The 13,321-nt window shown below is 37.5% G+C and overlaps 1 long non-coding RNA gene across 1 annotated transcript; it reads right to left on the reverse strand.

The window, feature by feature from the left end:
• Window positions 1-9,873: 9,873 nt before the first annotated feature.
• Window positions 9,874-11,622, reverse strand: LOC147762581 (uncharacterized). Its single transcript, XR_015334084.1, has 2 exons — window positions 11,295-11,622; window positions 9,874-10,252 (listed from the first exon to the last, which is right to left on the reverse strand). It is a non-coding gene; the product is annotated as an uncharacterized LOC147762581 (long non-coding RNA).
• Between the last annotated feature and the right edge of the window lie 1,699 nt (window positions 11,623-13,321).

Genomic DNA, 13,321 nt, shown 5'->3' on the forward strand with positions numbered 1-13,321 from the left:
AGGGAAAAATCGTAAAAGTAGACATGTAGACTAATAAGACTTAAAAGACATTTTGTGACAAACTAGTTCATTTATATGAAAAAAATACGCAAAAAAAAAAAAAAAAAAAAAAATTGAATAGTCCCACTAGGGTCTCCAGAACGTTATACAACAAGTGTACAACATGTAGGCCTACATTTTCACTTCCTTTTTAATTTTCGTTTTCTTTTCACTTTTTCTTTCATTATTTTTTCTTCTTCTTTTTGCTCAAGCTGAGTCAGCGTTTACGTGCATTTCTTTCATTTTCAACTAGTGTAAAATGCCATTTTTAAGCAAATAATGCGAGATTAGTACAAGTTTTAGGAAAAAAAGTAGGCCTACGGAAAATTTAGACAAAGGAAATCCTACTAACCGGGGTAAAATAAAACAAGTCAAGAAATTCTTGAGATAAAACATTTGGATACAGTTTTAAAAAATGGAAATGATAGTGTTGTCATAGTTCACTAAAGTGATCCAAACCTTTTTGATGAAGCATTTTGTGCTAAAACAACGTCTTTATCAAGTTGATCATAAATTAAGAATTCGCACTTTTGAAAAACACTTTACTTTTGACTGATATGAAAGAATTGGCCATCAAAATAATATTAATTAGAAAGTGAATGAAAAGACATTGTTATGCAGCAACTATTTATTAAGACTTCTTAACACAACGCTCAAATAATGAACATAATCTGAGTCTGAAAGTTTAGCAATAAAAATGTGCCAAAAGATGGCATGGATTAACATTGAGGCCACAGTAAGACTGGTAACCTTCATGTTCACTGTTCTCCATCTTCATTCACTGAGTCTCATCATGAGAAAACATTCAACGACCATTTTCCCATGGTTCTCCCCAACTTCTTTTCTTGTAACTCTGGACAGAACTGAGTCCGATGTTCACAGTCTTGAACTGTAACTATTGTTGTACCGGTATTTGTAATGTTGTACCTTAGATCAGCATTAAGAGAGTGGCATAGGTGAGTTTATGAAACATTTTTATGCGTGAGCGAAAGTCTTGCGGTTTCTGCTACCAAGCGGTCTTGGAGGATGGTCGTTCAGTTACCTGCAAGGAAGAAGCACATGTATTTAGCCACATTGCACAGAATATATTACATTCGTAATACTGTCAACTGTGACCAGAGAAGAAAGCTAAAGAGTTTCTTCATTGTTACCTCCAATTATAAGATCTTGTTTGCAGAGTAGTCTTACAGCATTTTATCTTAAATATCCCAAAAGTTGCAATTTCTGCTGGTGGAAGAAAATGAGAACCTCCCTGTGCTAACGTCATGTTTCCTGCCATAATTAATCCCTAAATATTTCAAAACTATTTGGGAGCACCATATGAAATCTTAAAGGTTAGCGTTACTACCCGTGCAAAATACATGGTTGTTATATTCATATTAGAACTGTTTATAAAGTAAAACAAAAAAAAAAAATAGGCGAATACTGAGAGAAATTTGTGAAAGAGATAGATGTGGGAGAGATCTGTGAATTTCCAACTGCGACCACAAATACTTTTTCGTTGGGTGTGTACCCGTAACACACTGATTCTTTAAAAAAATCGAAATCAAACAAGGAAATTAATCTCATATCTTATAGGTACCAGCTTATAATCAATGTTGTTCCACCTTGATAAAATGTTGTTTAATACTAGAATAATTATGTATAATCAAGCATGCATGACACATAAGTAATCTGCTCACCGTTTAGCCGAGCTTGCCGCCGTAGCCGTAGCCGAGTTTGCCGCCGTAGCCGCCATAGACACCATATCCACCGTATTTACCACCGAGGCCGCCAAGGAGACCATAACCACCGTAGCCGCCGTAGCCGCCGAGGCCGCCGTAGCCGTAACCACCGTAAAGACCACCGTAGCCTTTACCGTAAAGACCGCCGTAGTTGAGACCGAGACCGTTCAGGGCTCCAACACCATAGAGACCGTTGAAAGCGGCAGAGGCCGTCTGCAGGGCAACAAGGCCCAAGACCAGGATGCAAAGGAACTTAGGTGCCATTTTACGGTATCTCGACTGTTTGAAGAGTCAAAAGCAGATGAGTTTCCGTTAGAGCAAGCATCCTTATATACCCATTTTCTGTGAAATGATTGATCATGGTCAATTTTAATTTTTTTTGGAAACTAAAACCTCTTTGGCACTTTTTCTGCAAACGACATCTCGCTCTCTTTCAAGATATGATATGAGCATTTATTTGTTGTGCAGTCACCATCTGACAGTTTTTACAGTGTCACATTAATCCATTAAATTTTCGAAACTCAGAAGAAGGTATGCAACTTCACAGTGGCTACAAAGCAGAGTGTTTGCCACGTCATAATTGGTCGGCGACATCGCACACAGCACCAAAGTGGAATCGTCGTTTTTTGACTGTGGAGAAACCCCGTACCAAGCACAAGAATTGGTCATTAACTGCATCGTAACTACGTGACAAAGATGTTCAAATAAATATTAATAATTTAAGTTTTAAAATTTATCGTCACGCACGTGGGCAAATTATTTTAAGGGCGTACTTTGGGTGGTGGGAAAACCGTCATACCTCCAATTATTTTCCTGAATATTTCAAATTTTTTCTCTCCCAAGGTGTAGTGCGAAATGGAGGGATGGAGATTAACGTATACTTTTTTTAATTCTTTTTAGACCAGGTTAACGAGCGGTGACTATTATCTGCAAACAGAGTCAGTAGGTGAAATTTATTTTTGTTTTTATCTTTCACACTTAATGAGAAAAGCAAAAAATATTCAAGTTCGTACGTCATTTTTTATTTAATTATTATTTATTTATTTATTCATTTATTTATTTATTTATTTTTTACAGGGTGGGGCGTCAAATCTGCAGTGTGGTGTAATTAGAGCATAAAACCAACAGCACTAAGGATTTTTTCTTCGATTCAATTGTAAATATTTTCCGCTAACCAAACCAACACCCAATTTACTTTTAAAATTTGATAATGGAAATATAGGAATGCAAAAAAAGTTTGATTTGTTTGCCATTTTACCAATTTTGTCTGGTCTTTTATAGCGTTACCATAAGATTTTTTTATTGTTTTGATACTATTGTCATGCGAGTTTCGTGACCGATCATCATCATCATAACGACTTCACCATGCCATGTTGAAAAGTTAGATTGTCTGTAAAAAGAAAAAAATCGAAAAGACATCACGCATCAGAGTTCTATATATGAAAGAAAAACCCTAATAAACCATGTTTGTCGGGACGATCACAATTTTATAAAATACCAGAAATAGATTATGCGCGCGTGGTGTTGTGCTCATGGAGAAGCGTGGATTGTGAATGTTCATGCACTGCAGAGTGCTGCGAAAAGTTCAATGGAGTACACCTTGCAAACCTAAATCATGTTTTTGCTCGTCTTCATGCCACAGATGAAACTTGCACAAGACTAAGTTTTAAGAAATACTGTAATTAGTGGTAATATATATATGTTTACATTTTCTGTGATTCAATGAATGATTACGAGTATTGTTCTGTCCGGATTTGTACTATTGTGTTATTTATTGTGTGGGATATAAATAAACTGTATGTGATAATGCCGACTTTGCGCTTCGGGTGGATCGCCACATCAAGGCGCTGAATGAAAAAAAAAATACTCACTTTAGGCTATATTATGCGGCCACCTGGTAGAGAGGCAGGATATACAAGTATGGGCATGGTGTTTTCCGTTGGCATGTTGACATTTTACCTTTAATTTCATTATGTGAAGAAATATAGTCGTCAAGGCAATTGAATTTTTTGACTGCAATTGATATTCAAAAGTTTTCTTTATTAAAGTAAAGTGTTCAGTTCACCCCAAAGACGTCTCCCGCCTTCCTCCAGTTGAGGGACAGTGTATAATTCTTATTTTTATGTCTTATGGAATTTTATTGCCAAAAATACAATGAGAAAATTTCCCTTTCCACAAACATTTCCTTACACCCTCCGTCCATCTGTCTACAGAGTTCCATACTCAAATTTTCTGGACTGAAAATACATTTTTAAGATTGAACTAGCTTTAAGAAACAATTTGAGAACTAGAATGTCATATGGCAAAAAAGAATTATCACGGACGTTTCGACACCTCTCCCTTTAATGACCAATGTATACCATATCCAAAACTGTTCACAGAATCACGATCCGTAAACCTGTTTTTGATTTCTACGATTCTTTTCTTAAGTAACTCACGTAATGGGAATGGAAACACAAAAAATGAGGCGTTTTAACTAGAAAACGGGTTTATAGATTGTAACTCAACTGTTTCAGATAGAGTATACCTTGGCGAAAAAGTAAATGATACTGAAATTTTCGTTATTCTATTTATTTTTCATATTTTTCCAACATGCTTTGCATGCCTTTAAGTCAGATGAGCTTTTACTGGCATTCTTTGCATTTTCATTTTGCGGGATTTTTGTAAAACAAAGTGGAGATGAGGACGAAATGTCATATAATGGGCACAGTGACACTCCTACACACTATAATTGTTGACCTTTGTCACAAATGCGCTTTGTTTTTTGTTATAAATTATCATTTAAAACCAAAGGAAGCTTTTATATGATATCAAAATGGAGAATTATGTCACTTATAAGCACTTAATTGCTCGAATCTACAATGTGCCAAACATTTATATTGACTTAGTTGTTAAAAGATGAGATTCCGCGCAGAATATCAAAAACTCGAATATGAATATGAGATTTTGCGTGTACCAAACAATAGCCAACAAACAACTTATAAAACGCGTCTAGAAACAATAATAACAAAAGCCAATGGTGAGGTTGACATTGGCCACTAACGAAAAAGTATGAAAAAGGATTATCTAGACATCTTTAAGCCCCTGTTTAACTTGAGTTGCGACCACTTGGCGAACGTTTTTTTTCCCCACTTTCAAAAAATATGTAACAATGTTCATTAATACTAATGTACGGATTGGATGTTGACCATCAAATATTGCCAAAACTCAACTTTGAAAGGAGGTCCCGGTGAGAGTGGTCGCAACACCGGCGTGACAAGGGCTTGGTCTAATTTAGTTGACGACTTTTTTGCGGCGAAGAGACAAGAGCATTATTACAATTGGTGAACAAGAGAACAGAGAGAAATTGTTAGGTAGCAACCGTTTATTTAAAATGCGTAAACATCACAAATTGATGTTAGATATTGTCAGAAAATCGGCGTCTGAAAGTGCATCAATAACAATGTGCCAGTAGATGGCGTGGTAACTGACATTGTGACCATACTAAGACTGGCATCACTCGTGTTCACTGTTGCTCATTTTCATTCACTTGTGAGCACGAATGACCCATGCGTCTGTCTTCTTTTAAGACTTGCTAGAACTGAGTCCAATGCAGTCTTCCAATGTAGTTACTGTTGTGGTCGCTGTGTTTTGCTTGAGGTCTATTATCTGCTGTGTAGAAAGTTTTTCTTTTTTCTTTTCAGTGTTCGTTACGGTTTATGCTACCAAGCGTCTTCGATGGATGGATCGTTGCAAAATCTGCAAGAGAGAAGTACATTTCTTAATCCATGTTCACAGATTGTAAACAGACTGGAAGTGAAATAGTTTCTTAATGTTTTTTGGGACAGAGAAAAGAAAAAAATTGCGTCTGTAACTTATAATATGCAATAATTCCTAGCACTATAATTTGCGCGATTTTTCCCGTAACTACAAAATATACAAAGCCTCTTTTGAACATTATCCCGTGACACTTTCAAGAAAGAAATTACTACCAATCCAAAAGGCATCCTTATATCTACGATTGCAATGTGTCAAAAAGTGTATTTCATGTGGATAAAAATTAAAATACCCGGCACAAGAGAAAGTTGTGCACTGTTAACTTTCCCCGCAATTATTCTATATCTGCGGGACACCTTATATCCACCTATTTTTAAAGAATATAAAACTGGCAATGGAATTTATCCCATTTTATATAGAAATATTTTTGTTTCCTACTTTGATCACAATAACATTAACATACTGAGAAAGTTCTTGAAATCTAGTCACACATACTTATATCATAAGTAATACACTCACCGCTTAGCCGATGAACTTGCCACCGTAGCCGCCATAGAGACCGTAACCCCCGAATCTACCACCGTAGCCGCCGTAGCCGAAGCCTCCGTAGCCGTAAAGACCGCCGTAGCCTGCACCGTAAAGGCCGAGACCGTTCAGTCCGTAGAAGCCGGCGGCGGACACCATCTGCAGGGCAATAAGGCCCAGGATCAGGATGCAAAGGAACTTAGGTGCCATTTTACGGTGTCTCGACTGTTTTGAAGAGTCAAAAGCAGATGAGTTGCCGTTAGAGCAAGCACCCTTATATACAATTTTTCCGTAAAATGATTGATCACGTCCAAGTTGGCGTGAAACTGACTTTTTACCCCCAAATATCAACTCTGTCTTATTAAGAATATTTGTTTATCATCATCACTCTCATCCTTTATCAGGCGTTTACGGTGTCAAATAAATTCATTAAATGTGAGAAAACTCATGAGATCCTGTGCAGCTGCAACGTCGTAAGCGGTCAGTGAGATCGCGCACAGTACCACCGTAAGCATAACTGTTTTGACGGAGGAGACACTCCGTGCAAAGTACTTGTCTTGACCATTAACAATGTGATGTATGGTCACATACACTGTGTGCGCAATTTTCGTAATCTCATTCCTGAAATTTAACGTTATAGGCCACCGCACGTGATGGGCAGGGGCCCATGCTGGGCATTTTGCACGTGAAATATGAAGGTAAATACCTAAGGGAGAAAAGAGGTCCAGAATTTGTTCTCCGAATTTATTTTTTTCTTTCTTGTTAACAAAAAATATTCGTCACATAATGTGAAAAATAATGACTGACTAAACTAAATTTAGGTTGATGACTGCCCAACAAATAAATCTCCCTGATTTGTTTTGAAAGTAACTGATTCGTTCGTCGGAAAAAAAATTCTTATTTAGTAACTTAGACATGATCAATCTTTTCACGGCAGAGTGTGTGTGAGAACGCCTGCCCAAACGCCATAACTGTTTTTGATTCTTCAAACAGTCGAGCTACCGTACCGCAAAAGTGGCTCTTGAGTTCCTTTGCCTCTTGTTGTCTCTGCAGATGGTGTCGCCCGCTTTTAACGGTCTACAAGGCGTTGGATCTTGCCACAACCGTGGCTTCAACTACGGCCTGTACCGGAGGGGCTACGGGGGTATACGACGGTTACGGCTACGGCGGCAAATTTGGCGGTTACGGTGGCATCGGAGGTTACAAGGGCTGGGTTAAATTCAACACGGTGAGAGTGTTTTAATTGCAATCATGTTCCATTATGTTTTATGTCATAAGTCAATCTTATTCTGATCAAAGTTGAAAGTATTCAACAAAAGTAAAGGACTCTTAAAAAAGTTCATTAGTCTGGTATATATACATGAATTTTTGAATTAATAGTATCGCAGACTGCTTTTTTTTTACCAAGTATTCAATTACCAGTTTTCCTATGAATAGGAAAATTCATTCATAGGGAAACTGGTCATTGATTACTTCTCAGCGCAAGATCATCAGCGCATGACCAGTTTGTCCTGAGCTAGAAGGCTTTTGAGTAGAGCTGAAAATTTATCGGTAAAAAAAGCAGTCTGTGATACTATTAATTCAAAAATACAAAAGTAAAGGACTTTTTTCTATATGATCTGGGACCCATTTCATTGGCAGATTTACGATGTGTTCACAATTAAATTATCGTAATTGGTAGATCGATCCAACTCTGCAAAGGCACTCGTTGCTGAGGGAGGCATACAACAATAAAACTATTATATTTATATCAGACAATCTCTCTTAGTCGACGTAACGGGGGGATGTGGGCTACAAGGCTTTTCAAAGATTGTTATTGTTGGTAAAAAGATTGGTCACTCACTTTGTTTTCCAATGTTTTCTTTATCCATTTTCTGTATCCAGTTTTTAATTACCCTCTACCAGGGTGATATTTACAGATTTTTTTCTCCGGCAATTCACTAGCTGTGCACATTTAGCGAATATCCCCTTCCAACCCCCCCCCCCCCCCCCAAAAAAAAAAAAAAAAACGCAAATGACATGTTATCACCCAACTTTTGTCTGTGTTCACTCAGTGTCACCTTCTCCGTTGCCGAATGTTGACATGCTAATTTCGACTTCTTTCTATATTTTCTGACAAAGATTAACACCAACTCATCAAAATTAAAATTTGAATGAGGGGGGGGGGGGGGGAGAGAGAAGAAGGTTAAAGTTCTCAAAGCCATGGGTGTGGCGCGGCGTGACTGGAACATTCCGTCATATTATCAGACTGGCACACTTACATGTAGGTTGTAGGCTACTTACAGAATAAAAAGTCCTGTCCCAGTAGAATAGCATTCTTAAACCAAGTTTTTTTTTATATGAGATTATGAAAAAGTATAAACACATAAGAAGTTACAAGTACATAGGACAAAAATGAATACAAGAGAGGCATTGCCATATAGGAACGGTCGAGGCAAATAATCATTATATCCTTCAAAATTATACACTATTTTTATTTCTTAATTGGGTGAGTGGGCACTTTCTCACTCAATGGCAATTCAAACGATAATGCATCTTATGGCGCATACTGAGTAAAAAAAAAACAATTCCTTCATTTGTTTGACAAGCTGAGAAATAAACGCATCCCGTTTTGAGACCAATGATTTACTCAACATTAACGGCCTCGCAGCTACAAGCCATTTATGGTTTTTATTTCGATTACTTATTAACTTCACACGAAATACTGAATTGGAGTGGCATGTTAGGTTACTTTTTCCGAAAATACTTGCAATCTACTTACTGGAATCTCTTGTGCTGAGTGCACTTTAGATCATATTCATGACTCGGCAGATAGTGATGCCTTACATCACTCATTCTCTTTAGCTTGAATACCGCTGCAGCGGCCTGTGTGATTTTTTTCTTGGAAAATCAACAATGAGTCTGATAAACTGAACTATCTTAACTTTTAACCGCATTCAAAAGAATGAAAATCACTCAAACTTGTAACATTGTGCCTAAGTTTTTGCAACACTTTAATTCCTTTTTTAGAAACTATTGTCTGCATGGCGGATCTAACTGTACGCATATTTTATACAGTTTCATTATCAATAATTTCTTTTAATAACATCAACATTCGTTTGTTTTATTATCAATCAAGTCTTTGTATAACTTCGATCTGTTGTTTGCTGATATCCCCGCCAATTTTCTTTCACTAACCTACTACAGCTTTATTGACTATCTGCTAAAATGTGCTTAATGTACACGCTCGCATGCGTAAGAGAGACAGAGAGAGAGAAAGAGAGAGAGACAGGAGTGGGAGAAAAAGCATATATTCTTTTTTGGCTTGGCTTTTTGGTTTGGCTTGGGCTATTTACATGCATACTCGTTCCTGGCAGTTTCACATTTAGAAAAAAATGCAATTTTTGAGATAAGGATCACAATTATTTTTTAAAAGGAATGCATCTTGCCACTTAAGATAAGAACAGGTCTGTTTACATCAAAAGGGAGAATTTCGTGATTGTTAAGTCTTATGTGTCTTAAGAACCCAATGTTTTGAATATTAAAACTAGATTAATGGCTACAAACGTACAAGATCAGGCAAGGCTGCACAAAATGGGGAGAGAAGGCGTTTCATTTGAACCGAACCAATTTCAGCAAACAATTTATTAGATGCGTGTGAACAAAGATGCGTTTGGGGAGGATATGGGATGTGGTGAGATCGATATTGTTTAATACAGAAAGTATACGGAGACATGATACAAATCCGTTTTGATAAACAGTTTTACGCGTTAAAATGAAGAACAAAATTGTACATTTTTTAACATAATGATTAAATAATATTTATACAGACAAGTGAAAGGAAAAGCAATTGTGGTAGCAACAGTTTATTAGGACTTCGTAGACATCGCATACAAATGAGAGTTTGTTCTGAGTAACTACGTTTGAAAAGTTCCTATAGATGACTTGACAATTGATATCCTGGCTATGAAAAGGTTGACAACACTTATGTTCACCGTTCTTAATGTTTATTCACAGGGATGTATGCAAAGAGTAAAACCGTCGTCCATTTGCATATGGTTCTTTGTGTCTTCACCTGAGTCTGGAGAGAACGGAATATCCCGAGTTACTGTCTGAAACTGCATTCCAACGTAGCCACTGCTGTACTTGTAGTGTAATGTCAGAAGTCTTGCTTTTCCGTCTGAAGCTCCTGCTACCAAGTGCCTCTGGTGGACCAATCGTTGAGGAATCTACAGGAGAGAATTGCATTTGCTTATACAGATGATCAAATTGGAAAAGAAAACCAAGGAGAAGAGTACTTACCCCTACCCTCTACCAGGGCCACAGATTGAGTTTTCACCAGATATTCACAGATATGTCACTAGTAAATCTATGACACTTCTCTGCACTGTGTGTTTAAGAGTACTCATAATCTGGTAGATGATAATTTACCCTCTCTCCCTCCAAATAATATTTCGTTTGCACGGCATCATGAATATGAATTGTCATTTTAATCATACCCAAGGCCTTTCAGCGTGTTTTGAGTAAAGACAAAAACTCTTACCGTAAGCGCCCTTATCATATGAACTTTTACATTTTTCATTTACATCATTTATTTCTTAATTAGATATATTAAATGTACCCTGAACAATCATTGGTGAAGCTTTAAAGATTGAAATTGCTGCCGATCCAAAATGTATACGTGTACGAGAATGTCTATGATGTCTATCTTTATTTTTACAATGTAACAAGGGTTGAAATATTATAAGAGACATACTTGCACTACCATTTGCAGCCCCTCCCCTCAAACATTTTCCTGGAAGCTGCACATTTTTGACCCACCATTTTGTAGAGAGTCTATATAAGCCAATAAAATTTACCCTCTTCCACAAAACCAAAACATATTGACCACAAATTTAAACCTTTCACAAAAAAAAAAAAAAAAAAAAAAAAAAAAAAAAAAATTGATCATAAGTTTGAATTTTCACTTCCTACGCGGAATTTAAGCTTTACCTCACAAGGCTTTATTTATTTATTTATTTATTTATTTTTTTTGGTGTGTGTGTGTGTGTGTGTGTGTGTGTGTGTGTGTGTGTTGAGAGGTTGACAAAGTGTCATGTTTTTTCTCATTTAGCCTGCTATACAGATTTGAGGGAGGGGGAAGGAGACGTAGGAGGGGTATATCCAAGACTAATGGGGTGGGCATGTGGTCCAATGCCTCCCTCCACCCCATCCCTCCCTCTTGAAAGCTATCATAATCGCACAAACTCACATTATAAGGAGTATACTCACCGTTTAGCCGAGTTTACCGCCGTAGCCGTAGGGGTAAGCAGCGTAGCCGCCATAGCCCCCATATTTACCACCGTAACCGTAGCCGCCGTAACCGCCGTAGCCGCCGTAGCCGCCGTAGCCGTAACCACCGTAGCCGTAAAGACCCTTGCCGTAAAGACCCCTACCGTAAAGGGCTCCAACGCCGTAGTAACCGGCGGCAGACACCATCTGAAGGGCGACAAGGCCCAAGAACAGGAGGCAAAGGAACTTGGTAGCCATTTTACGATTTCTCGACTGTTTTGAAGAGTCAAAAGCAGATGGGTTGCCGTTAGAGCAAGCATCCTTATATACGCCACAGCCGTGGAGTGATTGATCACGTTCAAGTTGGCGTTCTGATGCAGCACTTCCTTATTCTTTAATCTATTTTTTGCAAACATCTCATTCTGTTTTATGATAATTTATTTTTTCTTGTGCAGTCATCGTCTCTCCAGTCATCCATCAAAGACACATTAATCTTTTTAATTTACGAAACGCTGAAAAAATAAAATGCGACGCAATGATATTTAAAACGGTTATTATAAGACTTGTGGGACAATGATAAACGTCCAAATGTCATAAAAGGAAGACTGCGTGCAGCACTCTTTTGTACTTAAACTGTTTTTCGGTTCACTTTTGAAAAAAAAAAAAACACATTTAATTTTCTTCTAACCCTTTATTTAATGAGCCCATTATGTGTTAATTTGGAGATGGCGCAAGCTTGTCAGCGTGCTCCGGTGGTTCGATTTGCAATCACACCGATTACTTTCTGTACGTTAGCTTAACGCCATTTTTACGTAGTTAGAACGATTTTGGCTGCGACCAGTGGTTTCAAATTTTTAAGAACTGATTGAATTTGATAAGACATTTTTATGACCATCGTATGTATTGGGTATATATATTGTGGAGCAACACCTTCATTCCTAGAAAACTGACGGTGACTTCTCCAATTATATATACTCTCGTCGCCGCCAATTTACAAAATAAACTAACCTTAAAATTTTGTCTGCGCAGATGCGCAGACCTTAGATAAATCACTAAGAGTTCAATTGAATGAAATATTGCTCCTGTTTTTATAGCAAGAAAGGCATGATTAATGTTTCAGGCCAAAACTAATTTTATTCAAGTGGACTGCACGTATCTTGAACCGGAACAGAGAAATTATTTAGTTCTAAAATTTTAGACCAATTTTCGGGCTTAAATTCCCCTGTGTAACTGACCCCTGGCCACAAAGGGGCAACGAAGACTGCAGAATCGAATATGAAACACAAGGTGGGGGGGGGGGGGTGAATGATAGCTTTTACTACGACATTAGCAAAAAAGTGAAAAAGAAATATGTAAATCTACACTATTCCTTTTTTGTGATGTTTTGTAATTCTTTCTTTTTTTATTCATTTACATTATATGGTGATCTGAGCAAGTTTTACCTGTTTAACAGTGGGAACGGAACCAACAGCATCATTGTCATAATCGGTCGGCGACATCGCACACAGTACCAAGGAAGTGATGTTGTTCAGATTGTAGAGAAACCTCGTACCAAGCACAGGACTTGGTCATTTTAACGCTAAACCTGCATCGTAACATTGTGATGTATGGTCAAATTCATTGCACGCATCACTTTTCAATCATGCCCACTCTACGAAATTAATCTCTTCGTCCAATCCAAAACGTTTTCTCATTCATTCTCGTGTTTAAAAGTACGTCTAAAAATAAAAGATCGCCTAGCCTGGCTATAACTCAAAACGTAAAGTCACAAATACGTTCGGTTTTAATTAACTTCATCGACACTGTCTGTTTACGTGTTCTTACGTGCGCGAAAATGCATCGTGCCTTCTGAGATGATAAATAAAACTATAACTGAACCAGTTAAGATTCGTAATGGTTACGGTATGCAACCATATATCATGGTCCCTGGAAGTTTTCAGTTATGTCATGTCATTGAGGTACCGTAGAAAACATAAATTTCAAATAAAAGCGGGTGATATGCGATGTTCTCGTGTCTTGTCTCATCA

The sequence above is a fragment of the Lingula anatina genome, chromosome 4, assembly GCF_051362555.1.
Source record: "Lingula anatina isolate TDL-2025a chromosome 4, LinAna3.0, whole genome shotgun sequence".
Classification (NCBI taxonomy): Eukaryota; Metazoa; Brachiopoda; class Lingulata; order Lingulida; family Lingulidae; genus Lingula; species Lingula anatina.